Below are 15637 nucleotides of genomic sequence, written 5' to 3' on the forward strand. Positions count from 1 at the left end.
GGACAACTAATGCTATTATATACTACATGAAGCAGTACAAAGCAGTTACAGTGCAAGCTACTAGATGCTGTAAATCATGTCCAAGCTTCATGTCACACATGATTAACTCCCTGAGTCTAATCTTTAAAATGATCTAAGAATATTTGCATTATGCTATGCTAGCAAGTTCAGTGTTATTTAGTTGTCAGCAGTATAGCTGTGTTTTCATGTTTCACTAGACAGGAACTCACAGGATATACTCATCACATCTAGCTCATCTTTGAATGGCAGTGTGTTTTCCTGAAATGGCTTGGATTCTACTTCTTTCATATACCCATTTTTTCCATGCTCCCTTGTATCTTCTTCCTAATATATCTATCTATCTATCTATCTATCTATCTATCTATCTATCTATCTATCTATCTATCTATCTATCTCTAACTGCTTATCTCCTTCATAAATACGAGGGAGTATATCTCATACCTCAAGATGTTCTTCCTCTTGACAAACTACAGTTTGCTGATCTACTGCAAATTACCTATACCAAGGATCACAATTTTGAATAAGATTCCTCAGAGTCAATCAGCCTCATATCTTCCGCAGCAGATGAGCTAGGCCCAGCACAGGGTCCAGGTCAGAACCTATCCTTATTATCCCAGGCCTAGCCTCTGCTGAACCTCTAATCCAAGTTCACTGTTATAACTACCCTGCCCTTGAGAATGACAATGTTGTTAGAGCAAATATAAGAAAGGGAAAACGCTTGGTAACAAACTAGAACACTTTGGGAATAAAAGCATGTTTGATAGCAGCATGATAAATCTGCTCCTAGATTAGGATTACTAACCACCAGTGGCTTAATGCCCCCAAGTCACAGTTGTTGATAAAAGAGACAACATGAAGAAGTGAGAGCTTTTATTCATGCTCTTTTTATGAGCTATCCAGAAGTACTGGATTGGACATAGGGACATCTGGGAAGTGTAATTCAATGCCTTTTATAGTACCAGGTTTTCTTGATAATACCCAGCGCTCTTTTCTGCATTGCTTATACTTCTGAAACAAACTTTTTTGTACAAAAGAAACCATGCATGATCCTCTGAAGATAAGAAAAGGTACTAGTTACCTGTCATTCATACAATGTCTTTTCATTAAAGATTTTTTAATTAATGCAAAAATGCTGTAATAATTAAACAAAAAAGGAACAAGTATTTTATATAGGAAAGTTATCTCCTGCTTCTTTTCCTTATCTAACTTCATTTATGTACTATATCTATATTCTGGGTTTCATTCCCCCACCCATCTTCCATTTCTCCCCCCCCCACACACACACAACAAAACCTGTGAGAAAGATTCAGCTTTTATGCTGAAGGATGGACTTGATGTTGGATCTTCCTAGTTGAAGTCAGCATTTAACCATGTACCTGCACCTATATGTTGTATGTAGCCAATGTATTAAAAATTAATAACAATAGCGAGCGAGATTAATTGCATAGACTGAGATCTGCTTGAAATATATGTTTATACGTTCCATTATACATTGTCTGAAGCAAAGAAAAGGCTTCAGCTATGTATTGTGGAACATGGAGCAAAAGCCCTTCCCTCTTTTGTGAGGCCCCAACTACTATTACGTACTTTGCCTTGAATTATCAATCTACTTGTGCTAAAACCTATAGCAGTACTGCAGGAGAATTGTTTGTACAGTTTAACATCAAAGCAGCTCAAGACTAGCAGAGAGTGCATTAATTCTTGGAAGCCTGCCCAGGGCAAAATGTTGAAGAAAAAAAAATTGTCTAAAAATTTCAATGTGTGGTTTATCATTTTTTTATCACATACATGACAGTTCCTCCAGGGACAGCTGGGAGAGACCCACTCTTGTCCTCTGAGTGGCTACCCATAGCCACATCTTCTGGAATAAAATTAAAACTAGTATAAATGGCAACTCTCAACCACAGCTGGAATATCTTCAGGAAATGAATTCTTTAACCTATATGTTAAAGAACAGGGTTGTTTTTAAAGTTTCACATAGATACAAAGAAAAGTTCTATTATCTACTGGTATTCATTTCCCAAAAGTAACCAAGTGGGTTTTCTAAAAGTAAGACCAATGTTAGCATCCATTATAGAGGTGGAAATGCTAGAAAGTCCGAAGTCTTCATCTACTTTTAAAATAGTTTTTTTTAAATGTAGTGTCATGAAGAAAAGTACTGGTCCAGTCAGCCACAGCCACTGTCATTGCATTAATCCACCTGCCCCTCCTACATTACACAGCACTTATGTCATTCAAACCACACTGTATTTGAGGAGTGCTTTTATGCCCTGGATCAGGGTTGCCAAATTGTGCTTGTTCTTTCTTGCGTTTGCAACGCTTATAATGTTTGCTAATATCACTTCAAAGTAAGTCCCTGTTCTGATTTTATCTAAAATGCATGACATCAAATTACATGTTTGTTCAAAAAAAACTTTAAAGTTAATTGGGAGAAATCCATTTTTGTAGTTGCTATCCAAGAGAACACTGCACCATGAACCCTATCTCTATTAGCAGAATGCCTTTAACCCAAAGGAGAATGGGAATGTGGAAAAAGAAAAAAGTGAAGCAAATTTTTTTTTTAATGAACATACAAAGGCAGAAAGCACTGTTTCTAGATATGGTCAAGTGGTTGCTTATCACTGTATGTATCTGAACAAGATGCAACAAAATCAACATTTTAATAAACACCATTTGTTTGATATTACTACTTTGAACAAATTTGGACAGTAATTAATCTAAGCTTTCCTGAGGCAGCTTGATTTAATATACAGATTTTATATGTGGCGTATAAATTTAAGAATGCACCTGTTAGAACAAGCAAAATCCCAAATTTAAATCTAATAGCATTCACAGGATTGTTACATTCACAACAGTTCAAGTTCCTATGGTTCTATGTTTTGCGAATGTAATATTGCTTTATACTATCAAGTATTGTGCTCATGTGCTTGATAACAACCAGCAGTTTCTGCTAGGTTTAATACTAATAATGTCCCTTCCAAAGTGATCTTCCAGAAATTCCTCAAGACCTGGCTATGTCATCAGGCCTGGTCTTCATGTGGTCCCAGAGGACTGGTGAGATTTTGAGGTGGCTGCATTAATGCTATCAATATCTATTCTCCCCTATGCCTTGTGAGCTTTAAATTTTTTATATACTTATTGTTTTATCCTTTTGCTGTAAGCTGTCCAGAGTCACTTTTCATGGGATGGGCAGCCATATAAATTCAATAAATAAACCATTTTGTGAGGAAGCTGGCATTTACCAGAAGGGAAACTTATCTGTCTAATGGCAAATAAAGGTATATTCCTGACAATAGGTTAAGTACTTCTTTGTTTCAGGCCAGAGTTAGGTCCAAGCTGATTTTAATAAACATGGTGAGATAACCTATTGTGTTATCACTTCTTCATAAATGATCAGCTACCCATTATGCAATATTGTCTCAGGGTTCAGGATATTTTAAAATTACAACTGACATAATTTTTGAATAAGCTCCAAAACTTGTGACATTTTGAAGATTTCACCATCGTTGTCTCATTCAACAGCACCAAAGTTTCACAATATTTGGTAATCTCACAAGGTGTTTTCTTTTAAAAGGAAAACATGTACAATTTTCATCCTGAGGTTCTGAGAATGCAGTCATTTTGGCATCTGTCGTCAAGACACATGCTGCCAATTTCCGCTATCAATTTTTGTACCAAATATCTTGAATTGGAAAGAGAGCTTTATAGTTTAAATTAATCTAATATTACCGACTCTGACTGCATAATTCTAGACAGCACTAGATGGCAGCAGGAAGATATAAATATTTTTGTAGTCTTGTTGCCATCTAGTGGATGTCTGTTATATATGCTGAAAACACTTTGTTTAGTTCCAAATACTCAGATTGCTTAATATAGGGGTCCCCAACCCCTGGTCAGTTGACCAGTACTGGGTTGTGGCATGACAGCAGCCAGTCCGCACAAACAAGCAAAGTCCCATTCGCGGGATACAGGCAGCACACAAAACTATGCCTCCTCCGGTGCATGGAAAAACCTCTCTCCACGGAACTGGACCCTGGTTCCCAAAAGGTTGGGGCCCTCTGGCTTAATAGGTCAGAAATTATTTGTTCATAGTTTGCCTTGACCCTTCAAACTTGATAATGTACTGAACAGGGATGAATCCATGCCAGGTATGTCAAACTGCCAGTCTGCGGGCCGGATGCGTCACGCAAAAACCAGGCTCACTCCAGCTCCAGCAAGGAGAAAAAAGTTGTGATACATCACGACACATCACATGACACGGCGAGTTTGACACCCCTGATCCATGCAGACATTCAATAGATGCAGCTTCATAAGTCACCTAAGAGAGAGGTACCTGGTATATCTATGCTTGAAGGATTTCTACACAAGATAGTTTTATTATTCATTAGATTTTTATCCCAGTTGTATTACTTTATAAGTAAGTCACGGTAGCAAACATGCATAACACTCCTTCCTCCTCCTATTTTCTCCACAACAAAAGATGGATTGGGCTAAGAAAGAGTGACTAGTCCAAAGTCACAAAATTCCACAGGCACAAGGTAATGCAGTTCTTTGTTCAAGCATCATTCTGATACCAATTCTCACAACAGTACTGAACAATTACAATTACAGAAACCCAGTTCTATTGATATTCTTTCTTTCCCTGGAAGAAAGCATTCAGAAATCTGGAGAAGGGTCTTCATCAAGTGTTCCAATGACAAAAAAGAAAAACAGCTCAGACTTATCAAAGGGGGAAAAAAAGCATGTGTTGGTAATTGGTGACTCACTTCTCAGAGGAACAGAATCATCGATTTGTAGACCAGACAATATATTGAGGGAAGTATGCTGTCTCCTAGATGCAAAGATCAAAGATGTGACAAAGACACTTACCAAAATAATCAGGCCCACCTATTATTATCTCTTTCTCCTCTTTCATGTTGGGATAAATAATAACAAAGAGACTGAAAACAATATCAGGAGACTATGAGCAATGAGGCTCATAGGAGTACAGGTGTTTTTTTCATCTCTATTTCTGATGGAAGGTCAACATCCAGTGAGGGATCAGAGGATTTTTTTTATAAGTAAACAGCTGGCTCAAGGGATGGTGCTGTTGAGAGAACTTTGGATTTTTTTCTGTTTACATACAGGAAAAGCTTTTGGCAAGAGATGGGATAGCAATACAATGTCTCTTTTTAATTCTCCCACTTTTTGTGACTGAAATATATGAAATGAGTTTAATTCAATTTCTGGCTTGGAAGTTCATCTTTTTACCTGGACTTTAGCTCATTTCTCATAACATAAAATCATCAGCTATGTGGTGTCTTATATTGTATGCTTCAATAAGAAGAATCAGTGGTCTGTTAGAGTACCAGTAGTCCTGGGGTTTGATAATGTCTGTAAACTGATTATACTGTTATATTATTGATAATTGGTTTATAATATGTTGTGGGTTTTATTGTTTTGCTTGCACTGGCCCTAAGGCCAAAGCATATAAAATTACTGTTATTACTGCTACTATAATAGGCAGTAGTTTGCCTGTCATTAATGATACACAGACATGTAGACAGGACATGACTGTCTTCCCCAAATCACAAAAGAACCTACATGAGAAAAAGAGAAGAGCGGAACACATAAGGTCTTAAAGGTCATCTGCTCTAGCTTACATACTTGAAACAAAAGTTAGAAAGTTTCTTCTATTCTTTGATTAAAACCTGCTCCCAATGGTTCTAAACTGGCTTCTTTATTAACCAACAACAATAGTTTTCCAACTTCTATACGGTAAGCTTTCAGTTTTCCATCTTATCACCCTATCACACTTTAATTTATCTTGCTGCAGGCTGAACATGCCCATTTCTTTTATCATTCTTCTTTTTCATTTACAGAGCTCTCACCACTCCTAACTGCCATTTCTGGTGATGCGGCATGTGTCAGTGCTATATCTTCCTTAAAATGTGGCATCCAGGATAGAAACAATCTCTTTTGCTGGAGGACTGTTTGTTCTCCTGGCAACAATAGGAAGTGATTTTCCCTTGTCTTCTTCCAGAATTCTTTTATTCCTTCCAGTCTACCCTATTGCCCTGGAATGTCACAATCCTGTCCCCATCACACCGACTAGCATAGAGGCTGTGGAGATACCCAGCTCAGTTAAATTTCTTTTCTCAATCTGCCCAATGTGTCTTAATAATGAAGAAAATCATATAATGGATGAGTATTACCTTATTTGGGATTAACGCTATTCACTAAGAATGCCACCAAGTGAAGAGAACATTAGTTTGTCAATCCAAAACTTTCTAGTGATGAAACAGGTACGATATCTAGGCATTTCACCACACCACTGATCTTCTGGTGATTTAATCTCTCTTTCATTCTTTGACTAACTCTCTTACGAGCAACACTTTCGGGAGGTTATCTAATTTTGGTGTAGTGTAGCCATGCCCCTATAACTACTTCCCCTCTACTCCTTATGCTATTGCCTTTCTCTCATCCCCAACCTATAACTGAGGCAGGTTAAAGATGTATTTAGCTGTTCCCGTTTTAAAACAGATTTTCCCTTTTCTCCCCAATCTGCATAATGCCCAATCAATGCTTTCCTTAGTGCTTAGAGGTATTATACAGATTCCTTATAAAAGAAGAGTTTGCTACTTTTTAAAAAGAGAACTACATCTGTTTTTAAACTCTTTCTTGAGAGATAGATAGTCCTCTTTTACAAAGAGGGAAACAGAGCTAGGCTCTGCAAGTTCATCATCAGTTGTTGCTAGTTCTGTTACCAATAGATGTAAAACAGGTTTTGCACTCTTTAAATTGGTAAGGGTAATACAGGACTACATTTTAAACTATTAATACTTCAGTAGGTGAATGGCATCATAATGCATATTCCTTTCAATGGCCTCACCAGCCTTAAGATCAAAACTGGGTTTCTTGGTCACTTGGTACAATAGAATATTCTAGCATTTGTTGAAGACATAACTTGTTCTTTATTGCTCTTCTGTTTTACTTTTATTCCTCTTTCATGCCTGTTACCTGTAAGCCAATATGTTTTGGAATAGGGGTTTAAGAATGCTAAATTTCTCCTCAGAAATAGTCCTGCTCATTGGTCACAGGCATGGAGGAGCTATATTGAGGCACTCTCTCTGATTTTATCACATGCAGTCCTTTATCACTTTTACTTGATAAGGTTTTAACTCACCATTCGAAGTAGCCATAGACCACCATTCTAGAACGCTAGATTCATGACCATAAATGATACATTGGTCACAAGCACAGACAAGGGATTCGGCTCTGAGAATAACCTTGGGAGACAAGGAGAGCCACAGTCAAAGCAATGGTCTGACAAGAGAAATCTCAGCTCACAAGGAATGGGTGTGGAGAACGTGTCCCAGAAGGGACCTTCCCTAGTTCTCTAGAACATAAAGGCAGGGGAGAGGGGAAATACTTTCAGACTTGCAAGATACTGAAACCTTACAATAAAGTTAACGTTAGTGTTCATGACTTTGGTTTCCTGTTTGGACTACTTCAAAAGCCTGACAGGATTGCACCAAAGGGTATGTTGCACTCATGCCACCCTCTGTGGCTGCAATCTGTTAATTGGACAACTTGATAGGGTGGCTAAACATGCCATTTTAAACCACCACCTACACTTGTCCAACCCCGCTCACTCTACATTAGGAAAATTATTTTTTTTTCCTATTACCAGATAGGAGGAGAAACAAAGTCAGGGAGCCAGCAGGCCCATAATTTAGCCTGCAATAAGTACATAAGAGTAGTACCCTTTTCCAGATTAGAGACTGGGAGTGAGGTCAGTACAGTCGATGGCAGCATATTTTTGTTGGTTCAAAAATCTGAGGATAGGCCTTGAATCTGGCTATCTGAAAGACCCCTCACTCCTCTTCGCTCAGGTATGAGATGACCCATGTAAGGAAAGATGCAATTCTCTTAGAAATTGCTAGAAGTATAAAAAAGCGACCTTAAGAAAAAAGGAGGGACCTTGAAAAAGATGACATAATTTGAAACATATAGAATCAAGGTCATGTATTAGGATAGATAAAACAAATTAATAACTTTTATGATAAAATGGATGTAAAAACTCAAAAAAAAAAAAATTACGGTGGAACAATGGGAAAAATCTATAAAATTTACTCCAAGCTATAATTTGAGGGAAAAATTGGATCAAAATGCTGTACAGATGATATATAATTCCATCAATGATTACCAAGATGTACACATTATAGAATAATAAATGTTGGAAACTGCAAATTAACAAGGAACATTTTGTCACATCTAATAGTAGTATGAAAATACCTCAGAATTATTGGAAAGAACTACACTGAAACATTCAGATTTTTAAAAAATAAAATCTAAATTCAAACCACAAATATTTTTATTAGGAATAATTCTAGGCAGCATAAACCAAAAGTATTACAATGTATACTAGGGTACATGCTGACAGAGGCATGAACAAATCTGATGCATATTGGAAAAGGAAAACTGCCAACAATGCAAGAGTGGGAGACCACAATTTGAGAATAGTCAGCAAAATTTGGCTACATATAATCATAACAAAAGTTTAATCAAATTTAAGGAAGAATTGCTCCATTATATTTGATACATTACACAATAAGACAAATTTAGATGTTGGGAATATATGTTTCTTAAGAAAAAAGTTAAGAGACTAACTAAAAATAACAGAAATAATTTAAATAGATATAAGCAATAATCTTCAGTGTTTAATATTAAAGCCAGTATTTAAATCAGGGCTTTTCAACCTTTTCACCCATTGTACCACTTTTAGGGTATGGCAACATCCGAGTACCACCAGTCGCCTAGCAAGGTGTCAAAAACCTGATGACCCAAAAAAAAGGGGGGGGGAAGTGATGAAGTACAGGTAGTCCTTGACTTACAATAGTTTGCTTAGTAACTGTTCGAAGTTACAGTGGCACTGAAAAAAGTGCCTCCCAAGCCACAGCCGAGCAAGACACCTGCCTGCCCACCCGGTGGCGCTCTTCCTCCTGTCTGAGGTTTTCATTGTTGTGAGCATTTCTGTTGAGGATTGGCAGCAGGGGTGGGGTGGGGGGTGTTTGATTTTTATTCCTGTCTGCTGGGTGGTTGCAGCAGGTTTTGGTCACTTCACATGACCCTGGGACACTGTGACTGTCATAAATATGAATCAGTTGCCAAGCATCTGAAGGTAAATCACAAGACCCTGAAAAGGCTCCAACATTCCAACTGATCGGCGCTTCTTCTGGGCTCAGCAGAAGCACCAGGATCAGCGCCAAGCTCCAGCTGGAGCCTCGCGCTGATCCTGATGCTTCCACTGAGCCCTGACAATCCTGAAGAAGCGCTAATCCTGGCACTTCCACTGAGCCCCGACAATCCTGCAGCTCCAGCCATCTCTCGCTCAGGCTTGTGTGGTGCTGCCACCGGTTCAGCTCATTCCCCTCCCCCACTACCACTTTTCTGTGATGGTGGCGTACCACCTGCCAGGTGCCAATGTACCACAGGTGGTACCCGTATCACTGGTTGAAAAGCCCTGGTTTAAGTAACAGTACTTGGGGAAAATGGAAGGGATGCAAAAGAAATAATGTATTATTTCTCTTTATATTATTTTTTCTTAAGCTTTATTTTTTTTATCCTGCTTTTTGTATCTTTATTCTTGTGTGACTTCTGGTTAAATGTATGCAATAATTAGAAAAAAAATAACAAAAATTAACAAAAACCATTTTTGTATTCTTACTTAAAACATAAGAGACCCTGTTCATAATGAGTCATAACATTCTAAATTATTTTTAAAAGAACATATCACCACAAAATGTCAAAATGATTATGCTGAATTGTGTTATCATGGAATATGTCAAAGCAAAATACAGAAGAAAAATGGCCAAGTCTGTGCTGCGTATTATGCAATGTAGCTTGATGCCCCTGAGCTACAACATACTGTACCAAATTTCAACTCTGTAAGAATCTGTTTTGAATATCAACACTAAGACTAAGAGTTATAGTTACTTCATTTTTCCTTTCAAAATTGCCCAGAGCAACACAGTTATATTGTAAGTAGTCCTTGACTTAACACTATTTGTTTAGTGACTGACTGTTCAAAATTACAACGGCAATGAAAAAAGTGACTTATGACAATTTTTTATATGAAAGTTGCAACATCCCCATGGTCACATGATCAAAATTTGGGTGCTTGGCAACCGGCATGTGTTTATGATAGTTGCGGTGTCCCAGGGTCATGTGATCAATTTTTGCAACTTTCTGACAAGCAAAGTCAATAGGGAAGCCAGATTCACTTAACAACCAGGTTCCAACTTATCAACTGCAGTGATTCACTTACAACTGTGGCAAGAAAGGTCGTAAAATGGGGCAAAACTCAGTTAACAACTGCCTTGCTTAGTGGAAATTTTGGGCTGTTGTGGTTGTAAGTTGAGGACTACCTGTACTGAACAAACATTCTGCATTTGAAGCCAAGAACGTGGAAAAAAATAGAAAAGGAAAACTTTAAGCACTGTTCTTCCAGAGTCGGTCCTACCATGCAGTGCAGGAAGTTAGTCCTAGGCCAGGGGTAGGCAACCTTGGCTCTTTTATGACTCGTGGACTTCAACTCCCAGAATTCCTGAGCCAGCATGGCTCAGCTTGGAAACCTCTCCCTTTCCCCTCAGTATGGTTGGCTCAGGAAATCTGGGAGTTGAAGTCCACGAGTCATAAAAGAGCCAAGGTTGCCTACCCGTCCTAGGCTATAGAGATGCTATGACACAGAATTTGCTGATGAAGTCTTGACAATCCTCAAATTACAACAGTTTATTTAGTGACTGTTCAACATTACAACAGCACTGAAAAATGTGACTTATGATTGTTTTTCTTGGTTACCATTCTGCAGCATCCCCATGATCGTGCGATCAAAATTCAAATGCTCGGCAAGGATTCATATTTATGACCTTTGCCATATGAACATCTTTTGGCAACCTTCTGACCAAGCAAACTCAATGGGGAAACCAGATTTACTTAACTATCAGGTTAAACCTATCAACTGCAGAGAGGCACTTAACAACTGTGGCAAGAGAAGTGGTAAACTGGGGCAAAACGCGCTTAATGAATGTCTCACTTAACAACATCAATTTGGGGCTCAATTCTGGCTGTAAGTCGAGCACTAACTCTAGTTTTACATCTTGTCCATAAAGTTCAGCTGACAGTCCACGGAACTGCTATGGCTAGACGGGGAAAGGGGTATCATTTGGTTTCCAGCTTGTCTTGAAGAGGGAAGGCCCTTCAGATTATCCTCCCAATATTTTCCCCTCACCCAGTAAGCCACAACAGGTCTCTTAACTACCCGGGAAAGGGAAGGTTTCTCACTGCGGAAAGCTGCAATTTTCAGAGCAGACGTGAATCCAAAGTAGCACACTTCGCACCTCTTTCAGCAATCTCATGAGAGTGTTAACTCGAGGAGGGGAGGAGCAAGCATGGGACGGCGGTGGGGCTTTCTCCCTAGGTCAGTATAGGTCAAATCTGCCAGCACACCCTTCCCTCGAAGAAACCCAGGCGCCGAAACGGGCACGCGAAGAAAGCGAGGCAGAGGAAGAAAAAAAAAAACAAAAAACTCCGGAGGAAGTAGCGCTTCAAGGCAGCAGGGACTTCGGCAAAAGGCCCAAAGGGGGGGGGAACTCCCCTCTTTTCTCCCGCCTCGCGCGCGCTCTCCTCCGCCTCCTCCCTCCCCCCCCCGCTTCCTCTCCGGGTGACGTCGCCCGCAAGAAAGTTCCCCGAACCGAGGGCGCGCGCCCACCTTAAAGAACAGCCGAAGCTTCTGCGGGTGGCGTCGCTTCGCACTTGCAGCCGCAAGGGAGCCAAGGGGGTCGGGAGGGTCGAAAGACCGGAGGCCCTTTCGGAGCGCGCAACCTGGCGCAGTCGGTGCAGCCGAATTAATTCCCAGGTAAAGCCGGGGAGGCGGGGGTGTATAGGTGTGCTTATGTGTAATGGGGAGGGGGTGTTAAAGGAATTTGCCGTTAGTAGAGGCGGCATCTCGGGATGAAGCCAAACCAAGCTCACGGCTAGAAGAAATCGGCGCACGCCTTGGTTCAGTTTTGCCATTGTACTGAGCGCTGCAAAACCCCTGCGCTAAATCAGCCTTCGGCCAAGGCTCATGTTTTAATGTTCCGCAAGATAATTTGTTCTGTCGTGGACTATTTTTTAATCTCCGTTTTCTAAAATGAGCGTCAGGTAGTTTGTAGTGCAATCCTAGACGCGATTGTTCAGAAATAATTATAGCACATTTAATATCTAGTTAAGCTTGGGGTGTTCCTTAGGAATAAACTCCATAGAACAGTTGGCGGGACTTCTGGCGATTTTAAATCTCCACCTTAGCTTAGCCCATGCTAGGGCTAAGAGATACCAGATCTAGTGTGATACTATTAGAGGATCGAATGGCAGTGGGCCTGAATTGAAAGGGTTCTTATGCATTATCTGGTCCAACCTCAGTTAAATGCAAGAATCCATTAAATCATCCCCCCTCCCCCAAACAGGTAACTTATCTACTGTAAGCCCAAAGGTGCTTTTTTCACAAGGCAAAAAGTCCAGTTGCCTCATGAGAAAAGCATCTAAGAACATTTATTTACCGTAATCTATTTTCTAAAACTTTCAGTAAGAGGGTAGGACAGACTGATTCATTGCTGAGTAGCTCTTCCTATCAAGAAGTTTTTCCTAATCTTCAGCCTTCTTTTTATATATTTTATTTAATTAATATTTAATTAATTTAATTATTAATTATTTTATTATTTCATTTAATTTCAACTCATTGGACTCTGTCCTGTACTTTGTTGCGACAGAGAACAAGTCCACCCTGTTTTGCACAGGAACAGCCTTTTAAATACTTATAGATTCCTCTCATGTCTCCTCTCATTTTTTTTTTTTATAAGCTAAACCTGTAGTTCTTTTCACTGTGTCTCATAGAACTTTGTTTTCAAACCTCTTACTTCTTGATATGTCGCATTTGAATCCACTCCCGTTTTTTAAAGTTCCTTTTAACCTGTGGACCTCAGTACTGGAAGCAATATTTTAAGCGTGGTCTAACTAGTGTAGAGTACACAAAATTACTACACTGTAATAATTTTGATGCAGTGAGAGCCAGGTTGGTGTAATGGTTAAGGCATAATGGTTAAGGCATCAGGCTGGAAACCAGGATACAGTGAGTTCTATTTCTGCTTTCCTTTGACAAGAAGACAACTCTGTGAACTTGGTCCAGTGTTTCTTTCAGTCATAGAAGGAGGCAGTGACAAGCCAGTTCTGCAAATATTGGCAATAAAACTAATGGGACTAGTCCTGGCAGTCACCCAGAGTCAGAATATGACTTGGAATTAAAAAAAAAAATGCTTGAAGACACACATACACACCGATTTTAATGCAGTGCTTTGGTTAATGCAGTCAAAGACTGCTTTGCGTTGTTTGCTGAGTTGTGCTTTCTTTCATGAGATGCCATGTTTTGAGTGATACCGGTAGTTGTTGATGGAGTCCTAGTACTTTTAAAACTAAAGTTGCAAGATTATCTCCTAATCTGGGAAAAAACCATTTGAGTGCATAGTTTAATGGAGTTGCACATCCTCACAGAATTATAATCACAGATGTTTTTGTGGATGGCTTGGTTCACTATAGATTATGTATGCCATAATCAAAATGATTCATTTAGAAAGACATCAAGCTTCTCCTTGCAATACAATTGTACTTTGCAGAGTACTATAAAACAAACATATGAACTATATAATAAACAAAACTAAGACTCTAATTCTCTGTATGCTACTCTGGGATTAAATTCCACTGACTTTTGTAGAGTTTATTTCTGTATAGTATGATTTACTTTCGCAGAGGACATATCAAATATTTTATGTGATTTTATGCACAGTAACATATGCAGTTTTTAGTGGGTCATAGTTAATAAATGTGTTAATAATTGCATTTTTATTGGTTGGCCAATACTTTGCACACAAAACAGATAAAACAATACTGTAGTTCTTTTCTGAGTTCAACATTATTCTTTGTAGATTGTATGTGTGTATATGTGTCAGTCAGAGATGATATAGACTCATCTAGCATTTCTATAGATACTCTTATTAAAATATTAAGTTCTTCATTTTAGGTTTTAAACTCCTTACTGGGCCATGAAATTTGTAATCACAATTATCTTCTAATGACACAATGAACTTGTAATTACAATGAATTACTACAGCCCTACTATGTTAATCCATATAATGATTCTGTTAGCCCAAATAGCAAATTGGGAGTCCATCAAATGCTGCAATGGATTATATTGCTTTGTCCAATACTGTATTAATAAGAACCAAATTACCTAAGTTAACAGACCTAAAATAACTTGCAGAATATGGGTGTCAAATATAAACATGCATTTAATAGAAATTCTGTGAAACTTTCCTATCCCTTACAGCTATGTGCTCTTCTCCAAAATCTTGCTGAAGTGATTGGAGAATTGTCCCAAATCAAACTTTCACAGAATTCCTATTAAATGCAAAACTAAAAAGAGGAAAAAAAGGAAAAACACAGTATAGTAAGAAACAGAAAAGAAATATGTAAAGAAATAACTTCCAACCTTCATCACAAGAAGTATAAACAATTTTAATAACTTATCATTTCCTTTTAGAATACAACAAATGTTATCTTCTTTCCATATCCCATCTTCAATCTTCATTGAAGTATTGGCTCTACTTTCACAAAGCTATATTCAATCCACCATTTCTTCCTCTGGAAGAAAAACTATTTAGAAATAAAATTAGGAATAACTCTATATTACTTGTTGATATGTATTTTTCATCTGAAAGCATCCTAGTAACGTTTAGGCCAGGGGTCTTCAAACTTAGTCCTTTTATGACTTGTGGACTTCAACTTCCAGAATTCCTCAGCCAGGCACGCTGGCTGAGGAATTCTGGAAGTTGAAGTCCACAAGTCATAAAAGGGCCAAGTTTGAAGACCCCTAGTTTAGGCTTTGTGGTACTTTCAGAAGCAGGATGGTCTACTCTGGGAGGCTAATCCATCCAAAATGGCTAATAACTTTTGGAAACATCTGTGTCTTCTGTTGCCATTTGTTTTATTGAAATCTTAGTCAAAGTTTGAAATTAGGAAGTGAAATGGCTAGAGTCATAGAGCTGGAAAAGTTGGGATGAATATAATCAAATACATATTAGATAGAGTTTGTTCAGTGAAGTAGCAAAATGTTTATTTCTCTGTTAGCACAGGAATTATTCCATGCAAGCTAGCAGTACTGGTCTGTGCTTAGCATCTTGTGCTGGACAGTTTCTAAAGTCTTCATTTCCATTTTGATTTGGATGCTACTATAAGAATAATATTAGGCAGTACATGTTAGCTCCTGATTGTCCAGTTAAATTGGATGAATTTTAGCTTATGCAGCTTGAAGGGTTTTGGAGATATGTGTGCATTTGACTCTTGCTCATCCTATTTAATGGGAGCAGCTAGTAGTTGACAAACCGAGTAGAATCTCATTGTAGAAAAAAGTATTTCCTGCATGATAGAATCTGGGATAAAACTATTGTTTGAACAAATCTTTTATTGTAATATTCCATTCACTCTCAAATATTCCACTTATCGATATAGTTCTTACATACTTTATGGCTTCTCAGCTCAAATT

The 15637-nt window shown here is 38.5% G+C and overlaps 1 protein-coding gene across 1 annotated transcript in view; it reads left to right on the plus strand.

The window, feature by feature from the left end:
• Positions 1 to 11768: 11768 nt before the first annotated feature.
• The window catches only part of STAT4 (signal transducer and activator of transcription 4), a 39878-nt gene continuing 36009 nt past the window's right edge, over positions 11769 to 15637 (plus strand). The window contains exon 1 of the mRNA XM_039321964.1: positions 11769 to 11920. The gene's annotated coding sequence lies outside the window, so the exon portion shown is untranslated. The remainder of the gene's footprint in view (positions 11921 to 15637) is intronic.

The sequence above is a fragment of the Crotalus tigris genome, unplaced genomic scaffold, assembly GCF_016545835.1.
Source record: "Crotalus tigris isolate CLP2741 ecotype Arizona unplaced genomic scaffold, ASM1654583v1 scf7180000023830.6690815, whole genome shotgun sequence".
Lineage (NCBI taxonomy): Eukaryota > Metazoa > Chordata > Lepidosauria > Squamata > Viperidae > Crotalus > Crotalus tigris.